The sequence below is a fragment of the Rhinatrema bivittatum genome, chromosome 2, assembly GCF_901001135.1.
Source record: "Rhinatrema bivittatum chromosome 2, aRhiBiv1.1, whole genome shotgun sequence".
In the NCBI taxonomy this organism is placed as follows: Eukaryota; Metazoa; Chordata; class Amphibia; order Gymnophiona; family Rhinatrematidae; genus Rhinatrema; species Rhinatrema bivittatum.
Window position 1 is genome coordinate 311,169,912 of NC_042616.1, and position 27,991 is coordinate 311,197,902.

At 46.3% G+C, this 27,991-nt stretch overlaps 1 protein-coding gene and 1 long non-coding RNA gene across 4 annotated transcripts in view; one reads left to right on the forward strand and one right to left on the reverse strand.

Annotated features, from left to right (window-relative positions):
* The window catches only part of COBL (cordon-bleu WH2 repeat protein), a 438,118-nt gene that overhangs the window by 69,556 nt on the left and 340,571 nt on the right, over positions 1–27,991 (forward strand). The window contains exon 1 of one of the 2 annotated variants that reach the window (XM_029589714.1): positions 25,267–25,393. The exons of the other annotated variant lie outside the window; for it this stretch is intronic. The gene's annotated coding sequence lies outside the window, so the exon portion shown is untranslated. Of the gene's footprint in view, positions 1–25,266; positions 25,394–27,991 lie in introns of those variants that run through there. 2 annotated transcript variants of the gene reach the window in all.
* LOC115084622 lies at positions 1,458–27,985 on the reverse strand. 2 transcript variants are annotated; one of them, XR_003854613.1, is made up of 4 exons: positions 27,858–27,985; positions 24,813–25,012; positions 3,470–3,611; positions 1,458–3,137 (listed from the first exon to the last, which is right to left on the reverse strand). It is a non-coding gene; the product is annotated as an uncharacterized LOC115084622 (long non-coding RNA). The 2 variants fall into 2 exon arrangements; XR_003854612.1 differs by having other exon boundaries at positions 24,813–25,067.

The following is a 27,991-nucleotide window of genomic DNA, read 5'->3' on the forward strand; positions in this document are numbered from 1 at the left end:
ATAAAATCCAGGGTCGGCGCGTGCAAGGGGATGCACAGTTGTACACCTTGTGCGCGCCGAGCCGTGCTGGTTTCCTCCGTTCCCTTCCCCCTAGCCTGATCTTCCCACCTCTTCCCCTAACCTTTCCGCCCCCTAGCCCTACTCTAACCACCCCATATCTTTATTTTACATTTTGTGCCTGCCTCCAGGCAGACGCAAGTTGCGCGCACCTGCCGATTGCCAGCACACGATCTCGGACACAGTGGCAAATGACTGCTGTGCCAGAAGCTGATGACCCCACCCCGGACCGCCCATGCCATGCCCATTTTTTCAAGCCCCGGGACTTACACAAATCCCGGGGCTTTACGCGCGCCGCTGGGCTTTTTGAAAATAGGCCCGGTCTGTGTAACCCCCCCTACGCGCGTAAATCCTCCTGGATTTACACATGCTGAGGTAGATCTTAAAAAAGTACGCCGGATTTTATAAGATACGCGCGTAGCTTATAAAATCCGGGGTCGGCGCATGCAAGGCTGCGCAAAATCGGCAGCCTGTGCGCGCCGAGCCGCGCAGCCTGCCTCCGTTCCCTCCGAGGCCACTCCGAAATCGAAGTGGCCTCGGAGGGAACTTTCTTTCCGCGTTCCCCACCTTCTCCTCCCTTCCCCTATCTACCCCACCCCCCAGCCCTACCTAAATCCCCCCCCTACCTTTTGTTGTGCAAGTTACGCCTGCTTGAAGCAGGCGTAACCTGCGCGCGCCGCCTCGGCATCCCCTGGCACAGGCCGCAGTGCCAGGGAACTCAGGACCGCCCTCCCGGCCCGCCCCGAACCATCGCCACACCCCCGGACCTGCCCCGGACCACCCCCTGACCCCGGATATGCCCCCGGACACACCCCCTCCCGGCCCTTATACGAAACCCCGGGACTTACGCGCGCCGGCGGCCTATGCAAAATAGGCGTGCCGGCGCGCAGGGCTTTTAAAATCTAGCCCTTAGGTCTTTGAAAATCTGCCCCATTGGGCAGAAATATGTGGTATTTTATAAACTGTGTGGCTTATGCCAGACAATATAAAATACTAGCATAAATCTCTGCGGGCCCATGTATGCATGCAAATGGTGTACCGCAGAAAGTTTTGAAAGTTGGGCTAATTATTTATCATTTATTATCCTTGTGGACAATACTTTGAAATCTTTGGCGCAGGGGGTCATTTTCAAAAGAGATCGCGTGCGAAAAGGGACTTTTTGCACGTGATCACTAAATGGGGGCGGAGTCGGCCCCGGAAGAGGAGGAGTCGGGGCGGTACCAGGGCCGACTCTGCGGATACATCGCTGGTGGTGAAAGGTAAGGACCTTTATTGCCGCCAGTTTCGCGCCGAATAACTACACCTTTTATGGTATAGTTATTTGGTGCGAATGCCGGCAGCCCACCCCCTGCTTCGCCCCCCCCCCCGCCCCCTGTTACTGCCGGATTCTCTAAGGTCATAGACCTTAGAGAATCCAGGCCTCAGTGTATGGCCATAGTCAAAAAGGCAAAATAGAATGTTAGAAATTATTTGGAAAGGAATAGAGAACAACACTGAGAATATCTTAATGCCCTTGTATAGATCCATGGTGTGACCGCAGGTTTGGTGGCCCCACTTCAAAAAAGACATGGCGGACATATAAAAAGTACAGAGAAGGGTGTCAGAAATGATGAAAGGGATGGAATAGCTTCCTTATGGAGAAAGGCTAAACAGATTAGGGCTCTTTAGCTTGGAAAAGATACGACTGAGAAGGGATACGATTGAAATTTATAAAATCGCAAGTGGGATGGAACAGGTAAATAGGGAATATTTGTTTACCTTTTCAAACAACGTCACAACAAGGGGTCATTCTATGATGTAGATTTAAAACAAACTGTAGGGAGTTTTTTTTCACTCTGTACACAATCTGTGGAATCTGTTGCTGGAAGACGTGGTCAAGGCAATTAACATAGTGCGATTCAAAAGAGGATTGGACAAGTTCCTGAAGGAAAAGTCCATAGCCAGGTAGATGTGGGAAATCCAGGGCTTATCCCTGGGAATGAAATACAAGAAACAAATCAACTTCTTACCTAGACTGACCACTGTTGGAGACAGGATGCTGGGCTCAATGGATCATGGTCTGACCTAGCATGGCACTTCTTATGTGTTTATTTTTTATTCTTAACTGTTATTATTTGTATTTATGATTCATTTTATATAACATTTTTCATTTTTTACTATATATTTTTTCTCTAGGGACAATATAAGGTCTTCATCTTGTATTACATGTCTTTATCCTATAGATATGTGGGCATGCAGTCTTCCCTAAAGTTTTGTAAATGTATACATTCTCTCTCTATTATTATTCATTCTCTGTCTTTATTTATCTCACATAGATGTCCTATTGTCAGTAATTTTATGCATTTCTGCTACTATTTTGTTTTATTGTGAATGAACTGGGCATGTTTTACCCCGATGCAGGCATAAATGCCAAACCATGGCCATGTCGGATTTTATCTGAATGTTTCTTTCTATTGGTCGATATTTTATTGTATTATTATTCTGTGTTTTGTATGAGTATTTGATTTTATATCATTACTTTTATATTTAATGTTTGAATTAACATATTTGATACATTTATTTGTATTGCTCTGCTTAATTTATTTAATTTATTCATTTAATTTATGTATTCCTTATTATGACACACAAGATGATAGTTTATTGCCAGTTAATATCTGACGATAGACCTACATATGCTTAAACATAAATCATTAATCTAAAACCAAAAAATGTCCATCTGCTGACCTATTTAATGACAATTTCTGAGTTGGACTCGTCTTCCAAACTCATTGAATCCTGGAGAGACCTGCTCTCTTTGTAGTTCCCTCACCCTTCAAACTAGACCACTTTAGGAGCGGTCACGTAACTTAAATCAGCTGTAATTGTCCCTTAACTGAACAACCCCCCCCCCCCCCCCATCATATCCAAGAAGTTGGGTCAGTCTCCTGATTGTGGAAGATTGGAGCTTGAGGGTCCTTTGGGCGGGGGAGGAAGACAACTGCTGCTGCTGTATCGGCTTCTGTTGACCAAAGAGCGGGACAGAGGCGGTGTTCCTCTAGTCTTCGGGCCGTGCGATTCCTGCAGCCCCTTGGACATGTCGTCTGGAGAGGGAGGAGGAGGGGTTTGAAGATGGAAGGGGAGAAAAAAAAGAAATATTTTAATAAGTCTTGGCCGTGGAGCTTTCCAGTAAACAGTGCTGACATCCAGTTCTTGAGTGCTCCAGTATTTAAGGTTTGCGTGTCAAAGGAAAACAGGAAGAGAATCTGCTGACTCAGCTGCGGTTAATGGTACCTTTACGGTCAGCTTTTGCCATTCACAAGCATGTATTTAGGTAGCAATTAACCTGTACATGAGTGAAGACCTGATGAAGGGAGTATAACACCGCTTGAGCTCAGCACAGATGTATCAACTTAGTCTGGAAAAAATGTTTTACCTGCAGCTTGTTTGCTGACTTGGATTTCTTTGTTTGATTATGAAACTGAAATGTCTTCCATAGGAGGATTTTCTTCAGACATCATACTTGGCAGGCCTCAGGTTATCCAGTACTGCTATTTTTACAGGTCTTCAGCAAACCACTGTAATTATGAACAGGATGTTATGATTTTATAAGCTTATTTCTCATTGTACACAGACACAATGTGTAAATAAACAAAGCTGCTTGAGAGCCTTGCTTCTGCAATCCACATTTTCCTGATAGATTGTGTATTACTTGTGTTTTTTTTCACATTTCCTTAAGAGAAAGTTCCATTATGTGTGTGTGTATATATATATATATACACACAGAGAGAGCTATAAATTTATCTATGTATATACATATATTTCTATGTATATATATCTATATATAGATACCGTATATATACACCTATGATATGGATAGATAGATAAATACATAATGGTTTTTTTTCTGGCAGAATGCCCCAGAACAACATATGGTATCTTTGATTCCTTACTCTCCTATATAATCCTCAGTTCCCCACTGGTAGCATGATCCTCTGCCCTGGTTCCCCTCCAACCGGTGGTGCTAACTGATAACTACCTTCTTTGCTGGCTGTCTTCAATTGGAAGTTTGAACATGCAGGACCCTGTAGTTTTGTAGGATTTGCTAGGTCCCTTTGTTCAAACTGCAGAGTCAAACTGGCCAGAAGAGGAGACAGATGCGGGTAAGAGAGGATGGGTGGTTTGAGAAAGAGGGGCTGGTGCGAGGCACAAGGGATAGGAGGGTGAGATTCAGAGAGAGATAGAGGGCAGGAGGGTCTGTCTAATAGCAATATAAAAATAAGTATTATTACTCATAGGGATCCCAACTTTCAAAACAATCCGTGGTACGCCATGTGCGCATGTAAGAACATAAAATATGCCATACTGGGTCAGACCAAGGATCCATTATGCCCAGTATCCTGTGTCCGACAGTGGTCAATCCAAGTCAAAAGTACCTGGCAATACCCAAACATTAAATAGATTCCAAGCTACTGTTACTTATTAATTAATAGCAGTTTATGGACTTCTCCTCTAGAAACGTATCCACACCTTTTTTAAACCCAGTTACACAAACTGCTGTAACCACATCCTCTGGCAATGAATTCCAGAGCTTAATTATGTGCTGAGTGAAAAAGAATTTTCTTCAATTTGTAAGTGGATGCATAGAAATGTATTCTAGTATTTTATAAGCTGTGGGGCGGGACAGTATTTCTGTCCTGAAAGTAGGCGTATATGTTTTGGTATGTATGTATGTGATGCAGCAGCACATATACTTTCTGTACCCATTTTTTATAAAAATGTATGTGTAAATGTTAAAGTGAATTTTAAAAACTGGGCGTGGGCCAAAAAGGAGATAAGCGCGCATGTAGGATATGCGCATGTTCACCCGACTTTTTAAAAAGCCACCCACATGCATGCGCAAATCCCGATACTCAAATATCTCACGTCGGACAGAAAAGGGGCAGAATGTGGGCATGGCCTGGGCATGTCGGGGAGGGGCCAAGAGATGCATGCACAAGTCCAGTGCCAAGTAACTTTACCTCTGCTATTGAGGAGGTGTAAATCTTGATAAAAATATTTCCAGACATCTCTGAAGTGTTTGAGGGGTCTGGGTTAACAGGGGGGATTGCAGGCTAATGAACCGGGGGGGGGGGGGGGGTGGGGGGTTGGAGGACCTAGCTGTAGAATGGGCGAACTGGAGGATGAACATGTGAAACTGGCCATGGCATGGACACGTACCTGTTATTAAATTTCCCTCACGTATCTCAAACCTGACTTACGCTGCTGGGTGAGCACAAGCTTAAAATGTGGCCCACATATACATATGCCTGGGGTATTTTCTCATGTTATAAAGTTAGTGCATACCTGGGTGCGCTCTGTCATATGCGTGTATATGTGCGCCTGCGTGCCTGTTTGAGAGTTACCGGCTTTATGAGCAAAATAATTGAAACAATGTACATGTAATAACCCAGAATTAAACACAGAGGTAGATATATTTTAAAATATACATGTACACCATTCTTAACATACTTAGTTGCGTGCATACTTGGAATCACCAGTTCGCCCAATACCTCCAGTAGTTCACCAGTTCACCTACTACCCTATAGTACTTCATCCTGAACTCCCACCAGTTCACCCAGACCTCCAACCCAAAAACTAAAGAGAAGAAACATGTCAGATTTGAATTATGTGAGTCAATCAGCGGGTGTAAAAGTGTTTGGACAAGGTCAGTATATATGCATGTATACCTCTTATAAAAAGAGCAACTTGTGTGTGCACTTATGACTCTTGCCTGAGACAGCCCCTAAACTACCCTTTTTTCTCTGTTAAAATTTAGGAGTGATACTGCAAGTATGTGTGCATTCACAAGGTTTATAAAATATTATATATGTGCGTACTTGCTACTCGGGCATATATATATATATGCTATAGAGATGTGAATCGGGTGCCGGAATCGGTTCCGGTTTCGGGATCGAGGACCCGTGGGAAATTCCATTTCCCGCGGTCCGGACAGTTTTTGTTTTCGGCTGTCCCGAACCAAAAAAAAAACAAACCCCACCCCGACCCTTTAAATCTAATTATTTACAATCGCCCACCCTCCCTGCTCCCCAAAAACTTCTTAAAACATCTTAAAAAATGGCACGGGTGATCCATTCCTCATACCATGTGATAGGGGCCAGCCAATGGCACTGATAGCCCCGTCACATGGTAAGGGCAAAGAACCATAGGTGCCATTTTGATTAGTGGCAGCCAACGGCCCGAGAGTGGGAGATCACTCCCGCTGGACCACCAGGTACTTTAGGAGAAATTTGGGGGGGTTGGGAGGGTGGGGGATTGTAAATAATTAGATCTAAAGGGTCGGGGTGGGTTTGGGGTTTTTTTTTCTGTGTGCCCTTCCTCCCATCCCCCCCAAAATGATAAGAAAACCACACGAAAATTTTGTGGTGTTTTCCCATCATTTTCGGGGACCTCCGATACATGACGGATTAGAAAATATCGTACGATATTTTCATCCGTCAAAAAAACGATGCACATCCCTAATATGCTATTTTTGTGCATGTGTTATGTTTGCCGCTCATGGGACAGCTCCGCAAGTGGTTACACTCACCCTGACAGCCATAGCTGTAACCTGTGGCCGGGATGCCGCCTTGACTGCTATGCCCTCCTCCTTAGGTGCGCATGCCCAATGATCTGAGCTTTATTGGGCCCATGGTGGGAAAGAGCCGTGGTGCTCATCAATGATGTCAGGATTTTTGGCCCTATAAGAGGGCCTTACGGACTTCATTTCATCGCCTCTGCAACAGGTACCTTGCTTGTTTAAGCCTGTGCTCCAGCCTGGTTTTCAGCCTTGCCTCACCTTCAGTACTGCCTTGCTTTCAACGTTGCCTTTGACCAGACTTGCCTTCAGCCTTGCCCCATCCTGCTTGTCTTTCGGTCTGGCCCTGTATGTCTTCTCGTGTCTGTCTTTCCCATGACCCTTGTCTCTTTCTCTTGTCCTTCCTTTTCTTCTGAGTCCTCTCCTTCCGACTAGTCTCTCTAGCTCTGAATCTTGACATACCCTTGCTGGCCACCTGGATCTAGCCCTAGCCCTGGACCTTCACCATGCTTTGTCAGCTGCCTGCCCCAACTCCTGGACTGTTCTGGACTCCATCTTAGCTAAGGCATGTTCGCCAGCAGTTGGCACAGACCTGGAGGCTCTGCCCGTGGGGTTGCTCCAACTGTGGCACAGCAAAACGGGCTCACACTTATGGCCTCAGATTACTGAGGCCATGAGCTCGGTGAATGCATCTCCACGACGAGTCACGGCTGCATTGGCCATCCAAGTGCAGGAGCAAAAGCTGAACTGAATTCCTTGAGTGGTCTTCTGCATGATTTTACGCAAAAGGCCCAGCAGCAGCTTGATCAAGTAACCGGTTTACCTTAGACTTTGTCTCAGCAGTTAGATGCAGTACAAGCCCAATGTCCAGATCCAGTACCAATTCTGGTGAACCCTGCACCAGCACCCATTTGTATCGTGCAATATATGATGCAGATTCCACCACTTTCAAGGTATAGTGGTGTTCCTAAGAGGTGCCAAGGGTTCTTCAATGTTTACAAAATGCATTCTGAGCTACAGCCGGCTTGTTTTTTTCTGATCGTGTCAAAATAATTACATCCTTTCCTTGTTGGACAGTCCTGCTCTCACCTGGGCTTCTCTTCTGTGGGAACGAGATTACTTGCTTCTGAGAAAATTGGATAACTTCATATGACAGTTTCACCTGATCTTTGTGAAACCCAGGTGCATCTTGTCCGCTACATAGAATTTCTTTGCATTTGTCAAGGCACTCGCATTGTTGGTGAGTATGTCGTGGAATTTCATAGCTTGGCTTCCGAGCTTGGATGGGTTGAAGACAGCCAAACTGCCATTTTCTGGCAAGGATTGTCTGGAAGAATAAAAGATGAATTGGCAGCTTGGGACCTTCCCCCATTTCTATAAGCACTTAGGGGTAGATTTTCAAAAAACGCGAATAGGCGTACTTTTGCTGGCGCATCAGGCGCAAGCAAAAGTACGCTGGATTTTAGTAGATACGCGCGGAGGGAGAAGTGCGCGCCAGCGGGCCTGTTGCGCGCCGGGACGCGACCTGGGGCAGGTACGGAGGTCGCGGCCACGCCCCCGGACCGCCCCGGACCGTAGCCACGCCCCCGTACCCGCCCCCAAAACACTGCCGACACGCCCCCTAAACGCCGCGACGACCGGGCCCGCCCCCCGACACGCCCCCGACATGCCCCCCTCGGAGAACCCCGGGACTTACGCGAGTCCCGGGGCTCTGCGTGCGCCGGTAGGCCTATGTAAAATAGGCTCACCAGCGCGCAGGGCCCTGCTCGCCTAAATCCGCCCGGTTTTGGGCGGATTTAGGCGAGCAGGGCTCTGAAAATCCGCCCCTTATTACCTTGGCTATCCGAGTTGATCTAAGATTCCAGGAACAAGCTTGAGAGAAGAAGACTTCCCATTGATCAATTCATGTGACTCCTAAGCAAGTCTCAGATCCTGTGAAGGTTGTTGTCTTCAAAGAATCCATATACAGTAGTTGGGCAGGACATGGCTTTCTGAAGAAGAGAAACAGAGACGAAGACTGCTTAACCTCTGCCTCTACTGTGCAGCACAGGGACATTTCGTTAGCTGCTATCCTGAGAAACCAGGAAATCTCATTAACAAAAGTATAGACAGGAAGATCATTTTCAACCGTCCTGCTTCCTCTCCACAGCTGAAGATATGGGTGTTGCTTGCCTTTAGTGAACACTTCGTGCCCTCCTACTTAGGCATATTCACGCTCAACAACCCTGGCTATATCGGGCTCATGGAGGGAAAGAGCAGCGGCGCCAGTCAGTGACGTCAAGGTCTTGGACCCTATAAGACGGCCTCATGGACTTCATTTTGTCGCCTCAGCAACAGGTCCCTTGCTTGTTCATGACTGTGCTCCAGCCTTGCTTCGCTCCAGCCTTGCCTTCAGCCTTGCCTTCTGCCTTGTCTTCAACCAGCCTTGCCTTCGACCAGGCTTGCCCCGACCAGTATTGCACACTTTTTGTCTGGCCCTGTCTGTCTTCTCATATCTATCTTACCCGTGTCCCAGCATCTTGCCATGCTTGTCTCTTGGTCTTGTCTTTCCTGTTCCCCTGAGTCCTGTCCTTCTGACTAATCTCTCTAGCTCTGAACCTTGACATACGTTTGCTGGCCACCTGGATCCTAGCCTAGTCTTGGACCTTGACCACGCCTCATTAGCCACCTGCCCTGACTCCTGGATTGTCCTGAACTCCGCCTTAGCCTGGCCCTCTCCAAGGCATGTTCGCCAGCTGTCGGCACAGACCCTGGGGCTCTGCCCACGAGGTTACACCAACTGTGCCACAGCAAAAAGGGCTCATGCTCACGCCATTCATTATAGCATGTGACTGCTGCATAAATCTTTGAAAATTACATTTTTTATTTCATTGACTGGCAGAGGTGGCGGATGTAGGTAAGCACCACTCTTTTCTTGCCAGCTGGAGGGGAATCAGAAGATAGGGTGATGTTACCAAAATATAAATTGTAGGTTGGATTTCAATCAGTGTTTGTTTTGAAAGATGTAAAGTAACAGTGTAGTATGGGGGAAGGGAAACTCTGGAATTCATTGCTTAAGAAGGGGCTTAATTCATTGCTTAAGGGGCTCCCGCGGCCCATTCGGGGCTAGAGCCCGCTCTCTCACAGGGGAGCCGTGCAGAAAAACAGTCAAGCGCTTCCTACTTTAATTGCGCAGAGAAGAATCTGAAAAACAACTTTAAATTAAAAGAAAAGCCAAGAGAAGAGACCCACGCGGTGAGTCTACCACGCCCCCGGAAGGGCATTAGACTAATCAGACTGCAGCCGGAGACCTTTAAACAAGTGCATTTACCGGCGGCGTCGCACGCCGGGCGTCGTGCGTCCGAAGGGGCGCGACCTAAGGGGCCTGCCCCTTAGTGAGCCCCTTGGTGAGACTTTGGTGAGGTCAGGGTAAGCCTCCAATAGTAACTCATACCACCAATACCCAGCCTCGCCACACCATACAATTCCTAGCACACCCATACTAGACCAGCAACCACCCAGTGTTCATCCCTCCACTCCAGCAGTCATCCAGCACAGCAGTCATCCAGTGCTCATCCTTCCACTCCAGCAGTCATCCAGCACAGCAGTCATCCAGTGCTCATCCTTCCACTCCAGCAGTCATCCAGCACAGCAGTCATCCAGTGCTCATCCTTCCACTCCAGCAGTCATCCAGCACAGCAGTCATCCAGCGCTCTTCCTTCCACACCAGCAGTCATCCAGTGCTCATCTTTCCATATCCAGTAGTCATCCACTCAGCGCTCATCACTCCACATCTGACATTCGAGGATTCAGCTCTCTTTTCAATATTCATCAAATTTTTCAGCCAAACCTCCTCACTGACAAATTAACCAGCTCTCCTGTGACCATAAACCACAATGCGTATTGGTCTCCCTATACCAATTCTCAAACAAAGATCCTTTTTCATAAGAAATTCTTCGGTGATTCCACGTCCACCTACCTATAAATCACTCATTCCCATCATGATTTCCCCCCTTACACAGACACTAGGCCTAGCCCTCTTCTCTCTGATTTTATTCAACGCTCAATCTCTTACCAAAAAAACACTAATACTCAATGACCTTCTACTGGACATCAAACCCGACCTCTGTGCAATAACGGAAACATGGCTTAAACATACGGACACTGCACTAATAACCAACTTCCATGATTTCTTCTCTATTCCCAGACAGAAAAAAAAAGGGGGGGGGGTATTCTCCTCGCAGCCAAAAAAGAGCTGAGACTGACTCAATTCCCAGTACACTCTCCTACAAAAATTGAAGCCGGCTTTTTCAAATCAGACCTGCTACAAATCATTCTAGTTTACGCCCCTCCGGGACTTCTGGATTCAGATGCCTCTCCCATTCTAGAAATAATAGCTTCTAACCTAAATCTAGAGTCTCCAGCTATCATATTGGGAGATTTTAATTTACATGTTGATGACCCCTCTCCCAATACAAACTGTGAAACTTTCCTAAACGCCATGACTGCCATGGGGTTCAAACAGATAATCAACAATCCCACTCACAGAGCAGGACACACTTTGGATCTCATTTTTGTAAACTCAGGCATATCACACTCAGCACCACCCATATGCAAATCAGTCCCCTGGTCAGACCATGCATTAATCTCTACAACATTTTCGCTGGCACAATCAAGCAACAAACACGATCTTCAACCTCAATTTACTTACAGAAACCTTTGTTCATCCGACGAACTTCACGAACACCTTGTCCTAGAACTCCCTCATATAGACATCTCCACTCCCAATTCCGCCCTCCACTCCTGGTCCAACATCACAGTATCGGCAGCAAATAAACTCTGCCCTATGGCAACAAAAAAACCAAAACAAAATGCTTCCAGAAGACAACCCTGGTTTAACGAACAACTGCAAAAACTTAAACTTTCCCTTCGACAAAAAGAAAATAAATGGCGTAAAGCACCATCTCCGACCTCCCTATCAGCTTACAAACTCGCTCTTCACATATACAAGAGCTCCACATTAAAAACAAAAAGGGACTACTACGCTCACAAGATACATCACCTCATCTTCGATTCAAAAGCCCTCTTTTCCTACGTCTCAAACTTAACTCAAGTCAACGCTCAGGACATTCCACTCAATCAAGCACACGAAAAAGCGGAGGAGCTAGCCATTTTCTTCAGTAAAAAAATTTCCAACCTACAATCACTTCTAAAACCAAATACCCTAGCTCCATTCAGCGCATATCACCATCACTGCAAAGACTTTGCTATACAAGCCTTCGAACCCATTGCAACATCAGAGACCATGTTAGTTTTGAAGAGAATGAAACCCTCCTCTCATCCATTCGACCATATCCCCTCTAAACTTCTGCTGCTAATACCAGATACCATCGCCAAAACCTTGACTGACATTATCAACTGTTCCTTAGCCCAAGGAATTTATCCAGACAACCTGAAAATTGCTTCTATCAAACCTCTATTAAAAAAACCTAATCTTAATCCTAAAGATCCCTCCAACTTCCGCCCAATCTCCAACCTCCCTTTTATCGCTAAGGTTACGGAAAAATTAGTCAACACCAGATTATCAGAATACCTCGAAGACCACAATATACTATTCCCTACTCAATATGGCTTCCGGAAATCTTTAAGTACAGAATCACTTCTCATATCTCTGACAGATTACCTCATCATGGGCCTCGATAAAGGTCACGCCTACCTGCTGATACTCCTCGACCTTTCGGCCGCCTTTGATACTGTGAACCACACCCTTCTCCTAAATCAACTAGCGAACATCGGAATAACAGGCTCTGCTCTTGCCTGGTTCAAATCATTCTTGGGAAACAGAGGATATAAAGTCAAAATACATAACAACAAATCACAGTTTTACCCTTCAACGCTAGGAGTTCCCCAGGGCTCCTCTCTTTCCCCCACGCTCTTCAACATTTACCTCCTACCCCTTTGTCAACTATTAACTAATCTGAACCTCAAATACTTTCTATACGCAGATGACGTCCAGATTGTCATCCCTATCAAAGAATCCCTCACCAAAACAATAAAAATCTGGGAAAACTGCCTTCAAAATATTGACAACCTCCTCGCCAGTCTAAATCTAATTTTAAATTCCGCAAAAACCGAACTCCTCATAATTTCCCCCGAAAACAGTAACCACATCTCAAATCTTCCTACCGGTTTTCAATCTTCACAAGTAAGAGACCTAGGAGCCATCATTGATAATCGGCTAAATCTAAAATCTTTTATTAATCAAACCACGAAGGACTGCTTTCATAAACTGCATGTCTTAAAAAGAATTAAACCACTTTTCCACTTCCACGACTACAGAACAGTCTTGCAATCAATAATCTTCTCTAAGTTAGATTATTGCAACTCCATTCTATTAGGCCTCCCTTCTTCTCATACTAAACCTCTCCAGATGGTTCAGAACACGGCGGCCAGAATTTTGAGAAACACAAGAAGAAGAGACCACATCTCGCCGATTCTCAAAGACCTACATTGGCTGCCAGTGCACTATAGAATCTTATACAAATCCATTACCACCATCTACAAATCACTCCATCAACTCTCTCCGCTTAACCTCCAAATACCATTTAAAAAACATACCTCTACCAGACCTATCAGAGAGTCCTACAGAGATTCTTTACAGGTCCCCCCTGCCAAAACCTTCCACCACATGACGCTTAGAGACAGGGCTTTCTCTACAGCAGGACCCATGTTATGGAACTCCATCCCACCAGAACTGAGACAGGAACCCTGCCTTCCTACTTTCAGAAAAAGACTGAAAACCTGGTTATTTATGAAAGCCTTTCCAGATACCAATTGAACCTTCTTCAACTCAAACAACATAGACCTCCCTTCAGGATAATCAATAACTGGACAACTCCAAAATGATCTTTATTTTTTAAATGGACAGGTCTATTACCTTGTTACTCTACTATCTCACTGTTAATGTTGTCTATCGCTTTCTATCCATTCCTAGTTGCATTATGTCCCTGTTTTATTGTAACTGCTACTTTTTCTTATATCACATGTTATTGTTCTAAGTTTTTCTCCTTTTGTTCACACCTTGTTAATTGTAAACCGACATGATGCGACTCCCATCGCGAATGCCGGTATATAAAAAAATCAAATAAATAAATAAATAAAAGAATGTGGTAAATGTGTAGATGAGTGTAAAAAGATTTGGACAAGTTCTTGGAGAAAAGTCCAGAAACCATTATTAACCATTTAGACTTGGGTAAATCCACTATTTATCTCTTGGCGCTAGCAGCATGGGATCTATCTATTATTTGGGATCCTGCTAGGTACTTGTGACCTGGATTGGCCAAGGTTGGAAACAGGATACTGGACTTGATGGACCCTCGGTCTGACCCAGTATGGCAATTTCTTATGTTCTTATGTGTTTCAACTTGGGTGAGAAAAGTAAGGGAGACAGCTTACAACTATAGGAAGACTTTGGGCCTTGTTCAAAAGGGCTGCTTTCCAATCTCTGCTTATAGGAAAACATCTTTATGGAATAAAATCCTATGGTTGGTAATGAGTGAGGAAACCAGCATCTCTCTGCCATTTCTTTATGTTTGTTTCCATGTTTGATCATTTTAGTTTCAAATGTCTTATGTTCATGGGTAGTTTTGAAGTCACAATTAATATTCTTCTATGATATATTGCATCCTGGAATTAAGCAACTGTGACCATGTTTGCTTGGCTTCTTGACTGATTGACAAGAGATCTTGTTCCTAAGTCTTCTATTTATATTCTGCATCTGTCCAGTCATTCTGGCATTGTCCACTACGCTTCCACGCTAACTGTTGTAAGAGAGTTAAATTTACAGCTTTTTCTTAATCAAAATACTGAACTCTGTTTGCCAGATTCAATTAGGATTCTTTATAGGTCATAATACCTTTTAATGGACTAACTTAAAAATTATCCATAGATGGTGCTTTTTTTTTAAGCACTTTATATACCTTGTAAGGAAATTGCATTACAAAGTCCAGTGAGAGGTCGATATTCAAAGGGTTTGTGACTGGGTGATTTTTAGAGTTACCTGGACGAAACTCGAGATTTGAATCCCCCCCCAGTCTGGCTAAATGTTTGTCTGGGTAACTCATTACCTGCACAAGATCTAGCCAGATAAAATGAGGCGATGATGGATGCATTCTGGAATGTGGTTAAATTTTAGCAGGTGAGTATTGTTAATTCATTGCTACCTAACTAAAGTTAGTCAGGTAAGTCCAGTCAGAAAAAATACATGTCCTAAAGATATCCAGATAACTTTATCCAGCTACATTCAGCATAACACTTATCCAGATATGTTCCACTGAATGTCTGGATAAAGTTATCCAGGTTCCTTTACCCTGATAATTTTCCTGCTCACCAGTTTGCAGAATATTGACCTGGGTAGGTCTGTTTTATAGTTACAGATTACTACCATATTAATAAAGTTCCTTGAAATACATCACATCTGTGAGCAATAAGTTCAGTAGGAGTTCCAAATAGCATTATCTTGAGTCTGTTTTCCTTCAAAAAAAAAAAAAAAAAAAAGTGAAACTCTTCAAAGGGGCAGTCTCATTCACTTACTGTTCCAATAATTTAAACAAGAAGCACACTGCCAAAAGTTGATGTGATAGCAAATTCCATGCATATTTTGAAATCCATACACAGTGATGTTGCCTTAGGAGTGTCAAGTTTAATGTTGCTAAGGGGAGGAACATCTAAAATAGTAGAAATGTTATTCCCCATTTTAAACCAAATGTCCTGGGCATGCTGGCAGAGCCATCACATATGCAAATACAATCTGGTAAAACTACATCCACCAGGTCACGCAGACACTTATACATTGGTGCTGGCCTTGGCCTGGAAGGAGCCACTTCTACTGCAACAGGTCAAGCTACAAGAAGGCCTGCTTTCATTGTGTTGAGCCTGGGCCAGAAGAAGAGACAGTGCTACTGTGGTGGGCCCAGGTTGGAAGAGATGCCAGGGATGTGCAAGGAAATTATTTCTATTTTGGTTTGTTTTGGATCATTTTTTATTTGGTTTTTCAGTTTGTGGGCTTTTTTTTGTTATTTTGTTTTGATTTGTTTCAGAAAATAGCAGACACTATTTGAAATAGTGTGTGCCATTTGTAGATAGCGTGCAGTATTTTAATTAGTGCATGCCATTTGCAAAGAGGGTAACTTTAAAACATAAGTGAGATAGCTCATATATGGACAACATGCACACACATTCTATATTGTGGGTGCGAATGCGTGCACACTATATAAAATATACATAAGTCTACCCAACATGTTTGCATATCAAAAAATATGGGCATGTATTTTAGTCACATAAAAGTTGACATATCCAGCTAAATGGCAACAAATATCCGGCTAAGTCGTGTTGTGGCGACTTATCTGGTTAAATAGAGCTGTTAAGGCTTATCCAGCTATGTATGGTAGCCACATAAGTAAAAGAAAAGCGTTATGTGGGCAGATAAGTAAGATAGATGGATAACTAGCATTTGAATTTGAATCAGACCCTGCCAGAAACCCAGATGCCAACTCTATCCCTATATTAACCCAGGCAACACTATCACAGGACCCAGCAACATCAACTACAACATCTGAGGCTCATTCACCTTCTCTTCTTCCAATATAATATATGCCAACACCTGCCAGCAATGTCCCTCTGCTGCCTATATAGGATAAACAGGTCAATCCCTAAGGAAAAGAGTAAATGGACATAAGTCTGACATTAGACATGGCACCATTCGGAAACCAGTAGGAGAACATTTCAACCTTCCAGGACATTCTCTGTCTGAGCTTAAGGTTGCCATACTCCTACAGAGAAACTTCAAAGGAACACTCCAGCATGAAACTGCTGAATTGGAACTCATCAAAAAGCTTAACATTGAACAGAGACAATGACTTCATGATTCACTACAACCATCTATGAACTTAACTGTTCTCAGATCATTCTGTCTTTTCACACTTACCTCATTTGTCAGTAGGCTGGACTATAGAGCTATTACAAGTATACAAACCTACCTGCCCCCATCCTCAATTATTTTTCCCACCGCTGTACTACACTTCATGCATGTGACGAAGTGGATCCTGTCCTCAAAAACTCAGGCCTCAATAAAGTGGTTAGTGTGTAAGGTGCCACCTGCCTGTCATTTTTGCTACACTGGACTAATACAGCTATCTCCCTGAAGATCTGTTTGCAAATATGTGTGAGATTTTCAGGAGGATTGTGCATTCATTTTGGGGTAAAACAACCCAAACCAAAAATCTCCTTTTCGGTTTCCATTACCATTCATTTTAAAATGGATGCACGTCTCTAGGAGACTCTGCTGCTTCAGTCGGACCTAGGCCAGACGCTGAGCCATTTCTAATGTGGCAGACTGGGCTCATAAGGAGAACAATAGATTAAAAAACAAATAAGCAAAATACATGTTATTTAAATTCCAGTTTCTTGTTTACTGTAAAGCCTGTTTTCCTGGCGTGTAGCCAGATGGACTCAGAACAAGTGGGTATAGTGTGTTCGTGCTAGCAGTTGGAGACGGATCTGACGTCAGCACAGGAAGTGAAGCAACTCAGTAATTTCCGTCTCCAAAGCAGTTTGAAGCGCCTGCACGCTCGCTGAGAGTGTTTTCCAAATTTACTTTCTACTTTCCAAATTTCTCAGAAGACGAGCCCCGCACTCCTGCGGTGATACCCTCGGGTCCCTCCCCCAGTTGAGTTTCCCGAGGTGGTTTCCGCGACCCCTCGGAGGTCTGCGCCTCGGTCCGGTGGCCGAACTGCGGCAGGGATCTAGCCCCCGAGCGAGAAGGGCTCGGGCCTGGCTGAGAGGCGCCTCGGTCCCGGCGAGGACTTAGCCCCGAGCGAGACGAGTTCGGCGGCTTAGAGGCAGCGGGTGCACTTCCTCAAGCGCGGCGGTGAAGGTATTTCCCCTCTCCCCCCGCAGCCGGAGACCGCCCGGGTTACAGCCGGGAAGCGCCGAGGATCAGGTAAGGCATACATCTCTTACTTTTGGTCTCCGAGGTACGAGGATCGGCGGCGTTGCCTGCATGCGGCACGCCGTGGAGGTCGCCATTTTGTCTGCCTTATTCAGGTATTGAGCGCCCATGGATAGGCGCACTTGGATAGGCGCCTGTTGTTAGGCGCACAACGCAGCATATGGATTGCTAAGCGTATATTATTGAGCATATTATTGAGCGCATATTGCTGAACGCATATTATTGAGCGCATATTGTTTATTAACCGCATATTGCTGAACGCATATTATTGAGCGCATATTGTTTATTATTGAGCGCATATTGCTAAACACATATTATTGAGCGCATATTATTGAGCGCATATTATTATTGGGCTCATATTATTATTGGGCGCATATCGCTGACAGCATAAGCGCCGGTGCCCTGCATTTGCAAGACGCGATTGAACACCTAAACGCCCCGGCGTCTCCAGAGGTGGCACCTCCTGCTTCCAGCGTGAAAGCCCTTGGCCTGTGCTCAGCGTGCCAGCTTAGAGCCACGCAGAGCGAGGAGCCAGACTCCCTTTGTGCCCAATGTGAGGAGGCTGTGGGAGCCTCGGGCCGGGACCAGTCTCAACCGAGGTTTACCGACAGTTCCCCAGGGGCCACCCCGGATCTAGCGGGCCGTCTCGAACAGCCAGGAATCCCGGGGGACCTGGTACCCCGACGGCTGGAGACCGCTTCCATTTCCTGGGTGGACTTATTTAAGGGGATCCATGCCTTCGTAAGATGCAGTCGGCTTCCCGTCCAGGCCCTGCTGCCCCGGCTGACCCTGTCCCCGGACCCTCTCGCCCTTACCGCGGGCACCCGCCTCCGGGCAGTCCGGCTCCTGCGGACCCTGATGTCTCGGAGGACGAGTCCAAACCCCCTGAGGAGGGGGAACTTCCCTCGGGGATAGAGCCATATCGAACTATGAGGCGGTTCTTTCCCAAGGAGGATCTCTCCGACCTGGTCTCTCAGTGCCTGACGGAGTTGGCTATTCCAGGCCCCAGCACCATGGAGGCATCTACGCAGAACCCCCTGCTGGAGGGTCTTCGTCCCACAGCCTGCCATTTCCCCTTCCTGCAAGCGGCGCAACAGCTGATCGATTTGGAGTGGAATGCGCCGGAGGCTTCATTCAAAGGGGGTCGGGCCCTGTCCGGCATGTACCCCCTGGACCCGGCAATCAAGGATATGCAGGCGTGCCCTAAGGTGGACGCCTTGGTTAGCGCTGTGGTCAAGCGCACTACCATTCCAGTGGAGGGGGGGGGGGCGGCCCTCAAGGAGGCTCATGACCGACGCCTGGACGCCATCCTGAAACAAACCTTTGAGGTGGCAGCTCTGTCTCTGCGAATCGCAACCTGCTGCACAATGGTGACGCATTCCTGTTTATCACAGGTCAGGAACAATGCTCTGGCAGCGGACATGGAGTCAGCTCTCTCGTTCCTCACGGATGCCGCCTCCGACCTAGTCCGTATGACAGCCAAGGGGGTCTCATCCTCCGTAGCTGCCAGGAGGCAGCTCTGGATACGGAACTGGTCAGCCGACGCTCCTTCTAAGACACGTCTCACTAGAATGCCGTTCAAGGGGTCTCTTCTGTTCGGCAGCGACCTAGATAAACTGGCCAGCACATGGGGCGCCTCTCCAGTACCTCGACTGCCGGAAGACAGGTCCAAGAGGAACCAGCGCACCTTTCCGAGGCCCTCCAAAGGTAGAAGCTCCCAACGCTTCACTCCCTATAGGAGTCGCTACCAGGCACCTCGTCCTCAGGCCAGGAACCAGTCCTTTCGGACCAAGCAGCATAAGAGGGGAGCCGGCTCGGGTTCGGGTCCCGGCTGCACCCCACAATGAGAATCAGCCGATCCATCCGGGGCACGAAGCCATAGGGGGCAGGTTAACCCTCTTCTACCCAGATGGGTCGAGATTATGTCGGACCGGTGGGTCCTCACTATCATCCGAGAGGGGTATTATCTGGACTTCCATCACATCCCTCCGGACAGGTTTGTGGAATCTCCGTGTCCAATCCACAAGAAGGCAGCATTGGAAACTACCCTGGCGAGGCTCCTGTCCTTGAAAGCCATAATCCCAGTACCTGCATGGGAAATGGATTCTGGGCACTATTCCATTTATTTCATGGTACCCAAGAAAGAGGGCACTTTCCGGCCCGTATTGGACCTCAAGTCAGTCAACCGATACTTAAGGGTCCCGAGGTTTCGCATGGAAACTCTGCGCTCAGTCAAGACCGCAGTACAGCCAGGGGAATTCCTCATGGCCTTAGACTTGTCAGAAGCCTACCTGCATATCCCGATCCATCGGGACCATCAGCGCTACCTACGCTTCAAGGTTCTGGGACGACACTTCCAATTCCGGGCTTTGCCCTTTGGGTTAGCCACGGCGCCGCGGACCTTCACCAAGGTGATCGTAGCGGTGGCAGCGGCGCTCAGACGGGAAGGAATCCTTGTCCATCCCTACCTAGACGATTGCCTGTTCAGGGTGAAATCCCGAGAAGAGAGCCATCAGGCAACCAACAGAGTAATCTCCCTGCTGGAAAGCCTGGGATGAGTAGTCAACCTAAACAAGAGCTGCCTACAGCCTTCCCAATCACTGGAATACCTGGGAGTCCAGTTCGACACCCAGGCAGACAAAGTCAGCCTCACCACCAAGAGAAGGTTAAAACTCCAGACGCGTCTACGGTCCTTGATGGGAGCCAGCCGGTCCATAGCTTGGGACTATCTGCAGGTTCTCGGTCTCATGGCATCCACCCTGGAAGTGGTACCCTGGGCACGGGCCCATATGAGACCACTACAACGCTCCCTCCTCTCTCGATGGAGCCCACGCTTCCGGAATTACTCTGTGCATCTACCTCTACCAGCCAGACTGCGGACCCAGCTACGGTGGTGGTTGCAGTCCAATCACACGAGCAGGGGGTCGAAGATGTCCTCCCCCACGTGGACTCTGCTCACCACAGATGCCAGCCTGAGCGGATGGGGAGCACACTGCGAAGAGCTCACCGCCCAAGGGCGGTGGAACAGAGAAGAGTCGGGGTGGAACATCAACCGTCTAGAGGCACAGGCAGTCCGATTAGCCTGCCTGTGATTTGCTCACAGACTGAGGAACAGAGCAGTCAGAGTGATGTCCGACAACGCCACCACGGGGGCAAACATCAACCGACAGGGTGGAACCAGGAGCCAACAGGTGTCCCTAGAGATAGCCCCGCTGATGGCTTGGGCAGAGGCGAATCTCCAGGACATCTCCGCCGTCCACATTGCTGGAAGGGACAACACCGCGGCAGACTTCCTCAGCAGGGAAAGCCTAAATCCAGGAGAATGGCAGCTGTCCCCCACAGCCTTCCAGATGATTGTGGATCAGTGGGGGACTCCGGACATGGACCTATTAGCGGACAGGTCCAATGCTCAAGTTCCCAGATACTTCAGCCGCAAGCGAGATCCGTTCTCTCACGGGATCGACGCCCTGGTTCAGCCATGACCTCCAGGGACACTGCTATACACCTTTCCTCCGTAGCCCCTGCTGGGCGCCCTTATACACAAGATTCAGAGGCACAGAGGCCTAGTTCTTCTAGTAGCACCAGACTGGCCAAGAAGACCCTGGTACGTGGACATGAGAAGACTACTGACAGGGGAGCCCCTTCCCCTACCTCCTCTCAGGGACCTGCTTCGTCAAGGTCCCATCCTCCACGAGGATCCGGCTCAATTCTCTCTTACGGTCTGGCCATTGAGAGGGCTAGACTGAAGAAAAGAGGTTATTCGGAGCTAGTGATAGATACACTCCTCCGAGCTCGCAAGTTTTCCACATCCCTCACCTACATAAGGATCTGGAGAGTATTTGAAGCCTGGTGCGACACTCATGGCACTAATCCACATGCGACCACAATCCCTATTGTTTTGGATTTCCTGCAGGATGGGCTTTAGAAGGGTCTCTCCCTAAGCTCCATCAAGGTTCAGGTGGCTGCGCTGTCTTGCTTCGGTCCCAGGAGGGATGGCAAGACCATTGCCAAGCACCCAGATGTTTCCCGCTTCCTGAAAGGAGTCAAGCATATTCGTCCGCCACTGAAGTGGCCAGTGCCCCTGTGGAACCTCAACATAGTTTTGGATTTCCTCGCGGGATCCACCTTCAGACCCCTTCGGGGCCTGTCTCTCCGTTCGCTAACTTTGAAGATGGTGTTCTTGCTGGCAGTGTGTTCCGCACACCGCATCTCAGAGCTACAAGCGCTGTCCTGCCGTGATCCCTTTCTCAGAATCACTCCAGAGGCTATCCATCTTCACATGGTTCCCTCTTTCTTACCTAAAGTAGTCTCACAATTTCACCTCAACCAAACCATTTCTTTGCCAACCACGGCGGGTTTGAAGAAATCAGAAGAAGGGCGTTTGCTACGCCATCTCGACATCGGCAGATTGCTGCCCAGATACCTGGAAAAGACAGAAGCAGTACGAAAGACGGATCATCTGTTCGTCCTTCACAGAGGGAGGAAGCAAGGGGAAGCGGCCTCTCGGCCCACCATAGCCCGCTGGATCAAAGAAGTTATCAGCGCGGCCTACGTAGAGGCCGGAAAGTCACCACTTCCGCAGGTCAAGGCTCATTCCACCAGAGCGCAGGCGGCCTCTTGGGCAGAATCTAGGATGCTGTCGCCCGCGGAGATATGTAAGGCGGCGACATGGTCCTCCCTCCATACCTTTTCCAGATTTTACAGTCTGGATGTCCAGGCCAGGGAGGACACAGCATTTGCGAGGGGAGTCCTACGCGGTCCTCAGGCAGCCTCCCGCCCAGTCCGGGAGTAGCTTTTGTACATCCCACTTGTTCTGAGTCCATCTGGCTACATGCCAGGACATGTTGAGATTACTTACCTGATAATCTCATTTTCCTTAGTGTAGACAGATGGACTCAGCATCCCGCCCGGCTGCCGGTATACATAGGTTTCCCCGATTCAAGGTAAGCCATGTCATTTTCTTACATAAGATCGTCCACTCTACCAGGTGTCGCGCCTTCCGGTTGGAAGCGCTGACGGTCTCCAGCTACTATCAATCGGTCAGGGGAATCCTGTTTCACTAATTCATTGATCGTCAGTACACATATATTCATAACAGCTTTTGCAAGGAAGATTACTGAGTTGCTTCACTTCCTGTGGGGGTATATGTACCCGTGCTGACGTCAGATCCGTCTCCAACTGCTAGCACGAGCACACTATACCCACTTGTTCTGAGTCCATCTGTCTACACTAAGGAAAAGGAGATTATCAGGTAAGTAATCTCAACATTGCTGCATTCTGTTCTATGTAAACCGATGTGATGTTCCCATTGAATGTCGGTCTATAAAAATGCTTAAATAAATAAGTAAGTAAATAAATAAATAAATAACATGCTAAAACAAACAAAAAGCAAAAAATAGACCAAACAAAAAATGTGTATCAAAAAGGATTAAGGATTAAGAAGACCGACGCCGATAGGCTCGACGTCCGTTTTCATAACCGGCCGGTTGCGTTATGAAAACCGATGCAGATAAACTCCGAGTTTATCGGCGTCTTTGTTCATAACTGGCAGATCGCCGGTAACCGCAGGGTCGTGTTAGCAAGGAGGTGCTAGGGTTGCCTGCACGACTCTAGCGCCTCCTTGCTAATGCGATGCCCTAATTATAATATAGCATGGCGACCCCCTTGTGGGCACCATGCGCGCGTTAAGAAAGCAGGCGCTGACCTTTCAACGCCCGCTTTCCGCGCTTTTTTTTGCATCTGCTCCTTTGGGTGGGAAGCCTGCGTGAACTGGTGGAAGAAAAGGGTGAAATGCTAGCGGGTCTAAGTGTACTGGAGAAGGAGTGGGTGAACTGGTGGCAGTATCGGTGAAATGGTGATTCCACAACTATTTTCAAAATGGTTTACACACACACATTGTAGAATACATGCCTTCACATATAAATCAGGGTTATTACACATACATGTTATCTTTTCGTATGTGCCTAAATTATACGTGCCAGGTAGAGAAAATATGCATTTTCTTACATTGGAAATATGCACACCTCCCTCAAATTTTTGAGATTGCATGCACAAAATTTTGTTTTTGTGCAACTTTTCAGAAACCAAGTTCAAATTTGTGTGCTACGAGCCAATATAATGCATATAATGTCGAGATTTCTTGTGCGCACTATGTTTTGATGTCTGACCACGCCCAAGTGCACAGCTTAGAGGAACAATACCTAGACTCACCCCTTTTTTCTCCAATAATATATATGTGCAAAACAAAAAATATACCTGTATCCTTGATGTTTATAAAATGACATACACTCACATAAATGCCACTTTTTTTTTTTTAATTTATATTCTGCTTTTTGGCACTTCAAAACAGATTACATTCAGGCACTGTAGGTATTTCCCTGTCCCCAGAGGGCTCACACTCTCAGGCCAATGCAATTATCTGTGCATTAAGAGCCTGTATGCTGAATTTCGGCACACAGTTGTAATTCACAGATATATTTTTTTAAAGTCCCAATGTAGTAAGCTAATGCCCTGCTAATGCATCGAGAGTTAAAATGTGTGTACACCTAGTGAAAATGTGCGATCCATAGGCTGAATACACATTTTAACTCAGAACGGGAGAGGGTGTATAAGAACTTTCTTGTGCTCCTAGCTGACTACCTGGCCATGGTTAAGACTTAAAAAAAAAAAGCACTGTTGAGCCTCTGCCACTTGTCCCACTGAGTGTGGAGGGGAATCCCCAGTGGCAGACCCAGTGTTAGAAACATTACTCCACCTCTGACCCAGGAGTAAGGTTTTCTAGCACTAAGAAAATGTGTGCTCAGCCAGTGCACTGCTCTGCATTGGGAGGGAATGCATAATGCCCTGCCTGATGGAATTTTCATGTGAGGGCACTGAGCTGAGCGCACGCCTTCTGCATCGGGATTAGTGTTTACCTGCACAAGATGTGCATTTAAATGCTGGTAAAAACCATATGTTCAGCTGAACACAATTTATTGCATCAAGCTGTGTGTGTCCTGTCTGAAGTAACAGAGGGGGAACTGTCTCGACAAAGATCACAAGGAGTAGCCATGCTGTTTGAATGCTGGTTTCTCTGGTTCATAGCCTGTTGCTCTAACCACTAGGCTATTCCTCCACTCATATGACCTGCCAGCTCCGTTCATTGGACCATATCATGCACTGAAATTTTCACTTTCTGTAAATGGGGTAATTCCCAGGCGCTTTTTGTTTTCTCACCTAGAAATGGTGGAATTTTCTGATCCCTGCCGAGGTCTTCCTTTCTTCTACTGGGCAGTATTGGTTGTAGCATAAACCTGTTAGTATGGATTGTCAAGCGTGTAGGAGATAATGAGGCAGCCATTGAAGTCATAGAGCAGTGGCTTCTTGCGCCCGCTGTCACTTTGCAAGCAGCTCAGGAAATCTCATTCTTGGAAAGTCTTGGCATGTGAGTGAAGGTAATATAATTATACCATGAGGAGTGAGCACATGGGCCTGAAATAAAGATAACTAAGTAATCATTTATGACTGTTAGATAGGTTTGTAATAGGCGTTTTTATCTTTCGGTCAGCAATTTCAGTCCTAATTGTGTGTGTCTCGTGTGCTGCTGTTGTGCTGGGGCTCAGCTGCAGGAGGCTCGCCTTACCTGAACATTTTAGGGTGGTGCCAGGCAGGAGGAGAAGCTGAGTGCCTTCAGGCCTTGTTCACTTTTTGGTTAAGGCGGAGCTGCCTGGAGACTGCTCACAGATTGTCAGGAGAAATGCCCAGCTTTTTAGTGTTCTGTGCTGTTGTGTCAGAGCAGAGCAGTGAAGACTGTGTGCGTGAGTACCCATTTTGTATATGTGTTATTTTGAAGCTCTGTCTGTTGTAATGTTCTACGAGCACTCAGAACCCAGTACTTAGCTACCTAATTTTAAAATTCCTGAAATAATAATTTGGCCACTCTGATCCCAATAGCTACACTAATCTACTTTCAGTGTGCAGTTTATAGCAAAATGGATTTTCACCAGTCAATTAAGTAGCTCTAAGCTGGAATTCATAGAACAGTTGCACTGAGAGCCTCAGGATCTCATTTGACTAGATTAATACTTTAAAATTTCCTTTCTGGATCATTTGATATGTAAAGATGTTTTTTTTCCTGTTTCTTCTTGTAAAATATGTTCTGAAAGAAGAGAGGACTTAAAATGTATTTGCTACAAATGCTTAAGAATTTCCTCCCTGAGTTTTGCAGTCATCTACTGAAAAACTGTTTGTCAACAGGCATCTTTAATGCTCGTATGCTGAGTCTGAAATATGTTCCCTCGCTTTTCACGTAAGGCACTTTACTGCTTCTAAATATACCACAGGAAAACCCCTTGTGGAATCCTCCTTTGCACATATGAAAGCAAAACGCGCAACAGGAGCTGGATAGCAAGAGCAGATGGTAATTCAACAGCTGGATCATTAGTGGCAAGTTGATGCATGTCTTCTAGGAAAAGATCTGCTTTGGACATGTGCTTTGTGGGTGTGCAGGTTATTAAAGTGTTTTCTGTGGTGTGGTTTTAGCTGGCATCACACTATTACAATGCACAACATGACAGCATGGCACACAGAACAATATTATAACAGCCCTTTTCTGCCCAGTGTCTTCTTTGTTTCTTTGAATTGTTCAAAGCAGCTGCCTAAGGTAGGATTACACTGTATCCTGTTATTTGTTGGCAGTTACGGTGATGGTCTCTGTATTTAATCTCTCTGCTTGTAAAATAAATTTTGCTATGGGGGCCCAGTTTTGGCTGCAGACTAGATTTACAGTTGGTCAGGGAGCCTGATCGTAGCTGAGTAAGTTGTCCTGGTCTTAATTTGGAGTGCTCTGAAGACTTGGGTTTCTGCTTGCATGGGCCGATTCAGCATCGTGCGCTCAGGCTAGCGTATGGTTTAACCAGCGATTGGATGTGCGTTTTGGACGCGCTAGGCTGACACTCGATGCAATAAGGGGATCAGCGCATCCAAACCGCGCATCCAAACTCATGCGTAACTAATAGCGCTCATCACATGTAAATGCCATGAAGATGAGGTTACTAGCTATTACTCCAATGCAAAAAATTGCTGTGCGCCCAACGCGCACATTTTAACATGGCAAATTTAACGCCAGCCCCGGAGCTGGCATTAAGTCTTGCCGCGCATCAAGGGCTCACTAAAAAACAAACAATCCTGCTTTCTGTGATTCTTCCTATTTTTAGTATCGTCACGATACTAAGTAGGACGAACCACAGAAAGCAGCAACATGAAAAAAAGTCTTGACGGCAGCCAGCTTAGGAAAACGGATGCTCAATTTACCAGCGTCTGTTTCCCTAACCCGCGCACAGCCAAGTCTCCTGGGCACCTGATGCCAAGGACGTGCTAGGGACGCACAATTGATCCCTAGTGCATCCTTTTTAGCGCAGCACCTCATTACCATACTGCATCGGGCGCCCAGGAGATGTGGCTGTGCACGCATTAAAAAATGGGCACCCAGTTTGGACGCACGTTTTTAAGAGCGGCTTATTGCATCGGCCCCCATTGTTATGAAAGCATTACGGCCACCAGCACCAAAGTGTTCCGCTTCTCAGTTGTGGTCCTGATATTACTGAGGAGGTGCATCGGAGAGGAGAGGAAGACGCCTGAGCATTATTCGTAGGGTACAGTTGGCTTAGACAGGGACCAGAGCTCTGCTTTTAATCCACTTTCTAGCCATGACTAAGGACTTCCCTCGTCACCTGCCAAACTTTGTTGTTTATTGAACATCCAGCTGTGTGGAAGAGATTTACCTTATGCTGTCAGTAATTAAACGCTATTGCTATTTTTTTTTGCTATTTCTGTGCTCTGCTTTGTACACACCTTTAAACTTACTTTTGAGTACAGTTGCATAATGATTCACATAACTTATAGGAAGCACCTTCCCTTCCCTGCAGATTTATATAGATTTTGTAATGACTTTTTACTCTAATTGACGCCTGAAAATGTAGCTCCAGTTTGTTTTACTGTGTTGATAATTGTGGTGAGGATGTCCATTCTCAGCCTAGAGCTTTCTTGGTTGTTGTTATTGGACGTGCAGGTCTACATTTTTTAAAAATAAATATAAAAGACAAAATACCTACACTAGTACTAAGTCCTGGAAGATCTAAATTAAGAGTGTTCTGTACTAACTAAAATGCTCCTCCTGTGCCTAAATATTAACTGATTGTTACAGCAGAAGTAAGTAATAGAGCTGCGTTAATGTTTATGTAAGTCCTGACCTTTCCCCTTGCTTTGTGCAATGTTTCTTACCTGGGAGCCAGCTTACACAGTCTCCTTTTATTTTCTTTATCCCCCAGCCCTGGGTTTAGGCTTCTCTAGATCTTTGGGAGTCAGGATCTCGTCTAGTTTCCGGGATACAAAAACAAACCTGATCATGGTCCTTG